Source organism: Triticum dicoccoides, chromosome 1B (assembly GCF_002162155.2).
Source record: "Triticum dicoccoides isolate Atlit2015 ecotype Zavitan chromosome 1B, WEW_v2.0, whole genome shotgun sequence".
Classification (NCBI taxonomy): Eukaryota; Viridiplantae; Streptophyta; class Magnoliopsida; order Poales; family Poaceae; genus Triticum; species Triticum dicoccoides.
Window position 1 is genome coordinate 556142872 of NC_041381.1, and position 4400 is coordinate 556147271.

Genomic DNA, 4400 nt, shown 5'->3' on the forward strand with positions numbered 1-4400 from the left:
GGGGGGGGGGGTCGATATTACCCCCTCCTAGCTTGAAGCGTTCTCGAGGCCACCCCCTAACCCTTGAAGCGTTGTCGAGGCCACCCCAAACCCTAGATGAATCCTTATTGTGATTAGCTAGCTAGTTCTACGTTTGCCACTAATATATCCATATCTGTCATGTTTGAATAATAATTGCCATGTTGTAAATATTTGTAGAAACTATGGACACCCCCCGAGACGAAGCACAAGAAGCGTTGTTGAGGGACATAATCGCAGAAGGAAGTGATGCCCTCTCGATGTTTATCAACGACAACGATGGTCTGGAAGGAGAGGGTGAAGAAGCAGCTGGCCCTCTCCTCATTGATTTACATGGCTCCGATGACCCAATGCTGGTGCAAGAAGGAGAGGGTGAAGAAGTAGACCGTGAGGACGGCTCCGGTGATCACCAAACCGAGTCCGGCCAGGTATATATATTAGTTAAGCCTGTGATGACTAGCTAATTGATGCATTCGTTGTTTTGGTATGTACACATATTAATTAACTCTCGTCTTTGTTCTTTTTTCTAGCCCTCCGGATCGAGCACAACTTCGGTAAAGAGACGAGGCCCGAAGAAAAAGTTGAGCTCGGATGAAAAGTTTGAGATCATACAAATCGCGCGCGACGGCCAACCGATTGAACCCTACTGGACAAAGAAGGCATTTGTTTCTCAGTGTGGGGTTCTGGTTAGGGACAAGATCCCGATCAGCATCCAGCAATGGTATAAGCCTAAGAACGAAGACCCTGAGGTGTCTTATGTCAATGAGATGCAGAAAGAGAATCTTTGGACTGAGCTGAAGTCAAATTTCACCCTACCGCCGGAGGATGATCCGGAGAAGCCAGTTATAGAGCCATTAATCAAGTCTTTTGCTCTGAGGAAGATGGCAGACCTATTCAGGAATTGGAAGAAAGACCTCAATAGGTATGTCGAAAAAAATGAGATACCAGAATTCATTGGCAAATATGAGAAGATCAGAGATGACTGGCCCGCATTTGTGGCCCACAAGACATCAGAAAAGAGTAAAAAAATGTCGGCGACAAACAAGAGAAATGCTGAGAAGAAGAAGCTTCACCATCGCACGGGGTCAGGTGGCTACCTTGTAGCCCAGCCTAAGTGGGCCAAGGCTGAGAATGATCTGCTTGATAAAGGGATCGAACCAGAGACAATGAACTGGCCAGAATGTTGCCGGACTTGGTTCTTTGGGGTCGGCGGATCCTTGGACCCTATAACAGGGAAGTGCATTTGGACGGAGGAACAATTGGACATACCAGTCAAGAAGCTTCAGCAATATATCGAAGCAGCGCAGCAAGGGACGTTCGTTCCAGACAGGGAGAAGGACGAGCTCACAATGGCCCTCGGCAATCCTGAGCACCCTGGACGGACACGAGGCACGCCAGGCTCCGTTTCGTGGAAGGCTGGATTTCCGGACGCAGGGGGTTACAAAACCCACGAGAGGAGGAAGAAACTGGAGCAGAGCCAACTGTAGTCGCTGCACGAAAGGGTAATGGGGCTAGAGGAACGAGAAGCAGATCGCAGCAAACGACCTGCCGAAGCTTCCCCCGAAGCTACCCCGCCATCTCAGCGGAAAAACAGCGTGGCTTCCACCGAGCTGCTTCAGCCAGAGCATGCCTTGACGGCTCCTTCCAGCTATCCCGTGGATGCTATCACGGATGCTGAAAATTGCCACCTTATGGCGCAATGGAGCAATTTGAAGGTCAAGGCGGCTGTTGGCTCTATTTATCCTACTAAACCCGACTCAACTTTTCACTGCCGGCCGATTCCAGAAGGATATGCTAAGGTGATGGTCGATGAAATAACGGAGGGATTTGAGGACCTCCGGCTTGACCACCCTACCGGTGAAGGGGAGTATCGGCTGGGTTCTGCTCTGAAGACTCCATGCCTATGGCGGAAGGATCTCATCAACCTTCCGAACGGGACGCCTCCGCCTCCTCCTCCTCCTCCGGCGAGTCAGGGCACTCCGCCTCCTCCACCGGCGAGTGACGATCAGGGCACTCGGCCTGCTCCTTCTCCGGCGCGTGGCGGCACTCCGCCTCCTTCTCCGCCTGCACCGGCGCGCCCGAGCAGCCAGCCTCCTCCTTCTCCGCCTCGTCAGCAAGGGCGGAAGAGACCCGCCGCCGCTCCGGCTTCTACGGCGCGTCGCAGTCCTTCTCCTCCACCTCGTAAGCAAGGAAAGAAGACATCCGCTCCGTCTACTCTGCCGGCGTCTAGCAGTACAGCCAAAGGCGGGAGGAGATACAGATTCGGCCCTTCTCTGAAGACTCCAGAGAAGTTACCGTACGAGAGGAGCGAGGAGGAAAACGCGAAGATCGCGCAGACCGAAGTGGATGACTGGTTTCAAGGGTTGAAAGCAAAGAGACATCCACTTCCGGAGGAGAAGGTAGATCCGGTGAAAGGGAAGCGCACTCTGGCTGCCCTGACAAAACCACCCAAGTCTTCGCCGAAAGGCAACTATGAGCGCATTGTTGGAAAGGCATTTGCCGAAGCGGAGAGGTCGGGAAGTACTAAAAGTGATCAAAGGATGAAAGAACGACGAGCTGGGAAACAAATTGCCCAGCTCGGCGAACAAGCGAAGCAATCGTGCCCCCCGCTCAAGGTGCCTGCTAGCGACATCGTCGATCCGAGGATGGTGCCCGGTTATGGCAATCCTGCAAATTACCTTCCCGACGATGTACATTATGATATCTTGGAGGTGCAGATACAAAGATACGAGTACGGGAAGCCTCTCATCAAAGATGAAAGTTCTCTATCAACGATGATGCGAAGATTGCATGATTGGTACATGAAAACCTGCAAAGAGTCTGAGGGGAGGAATACTTTGTATATGAGAGTTAAAAAGGAGCATGACCTCCTTGGAATTGAACTGTTGCCTATTCCATTTGAGGAGTTCTATCAGTTTTTCAATCAATTGGCCATCGATAAAGCAACGGTCACCTCCTACTATCTGTAAGTAGTACTACTTCCGTCATTAAGTCTCTCTATATAACTCAGCCCTTTTATTTGCATGCATTTATAATTATCCTCACTATATTATGCAGATTGAAGATTGCCGAATTGAAGAAAAGACAAGTGGGGGATATTGGGTTCATTAACACGTATCTCATAGATGCAACTGAGGTTCAATATCGTGCCCAAGAAACCGAGGCCAACTTGCTACGATCGTTGGAAATAAATGAACACAAAGATATAATACTCTTTCCTTATAACTTCAAGTGAGTGTTACTGTCTTGTGGCATATTCGGTTTCCTTATTAGTCCAGGTTATAGTAATGTAATATTGATGAGTTATGCATGTGCGCGCAGCTACCACTATATTCTCCTAGAGATTAAGCTTAAGAAGGGAGTAGTAACTGTCTTAGACTCCAAGCGAAAAGATCCCAAGGAGTATGCGGACATGACTGAAATGCTCAAGAAGTAAGTTAAATCGATCATTATCCACCATATCAGCAAATTAATTTGTTCATTTCTGATATCAGGTAATTGTTTTCTTTGTATGGCAGGGCTTGGAGAAAATTCACCAAAAAAGCTCCGGGACTACCGAAGAAGCTGCAATTTAGGCACCCGAAAGTAAGTACTATATAGTAGCATATTCCAGGCATCTCCTAGTGATTCAAGCGCTAGTTTCATCAATACCATTTAGCATGCTTGCTAATTATCAGTTTGATTGACCTCTATTTCTTGTAAAGTGGTTGTGGCAGGAACAAGGGAATGATTTCTGTGGATACTACATTTGCGAGTCCATCCGCCACACGACCTGTGAGCGGGGCTACTCCGACAAACAATATGAAGTGCGTAAATAACAATATTCACAATTTTATTTTATTACCATCATTTGTGTTGAGTTTCATTCATTCATATATATATATATATGTATTGACCCCCTTCTTAAAATTAGATGTTTCGGATGCGGGATGAACTCCTAGCACCAGATCGCATGCGAGCAATTCAAGAGGAATTGGCGGCATTCTTTCTTGACCACGTGATCGCTGAAGACGGAGAATACTATGTGGACCATGCGTCCGTATTTTAGGAGATTATATATTTGTAAAAGATAATTATTGTATATATGTAGCCGGTAGTGTCGGATAGATATATGAGAACTTGTTTGTTTGACCAATCTCTCGGAGAAGGAGAGGTGGTCGATATCACTTCTCTCTGTATGCATATATGTTCATGACGATCTTCTGTTTGCTTACTAGCTAGCTAGCGTGTCTAGCTAGTCCTCTCTATACGTATGTATGTATGGTACGTAGCGTCGACCAAGCACGGACAAAAGAGAGGACACTTCTCTCTATTAATTAGCTAGCTATAGCACAATATATGAAACACCTAAATTAACCCCCCAAAACCCCCCAAACCCCCCC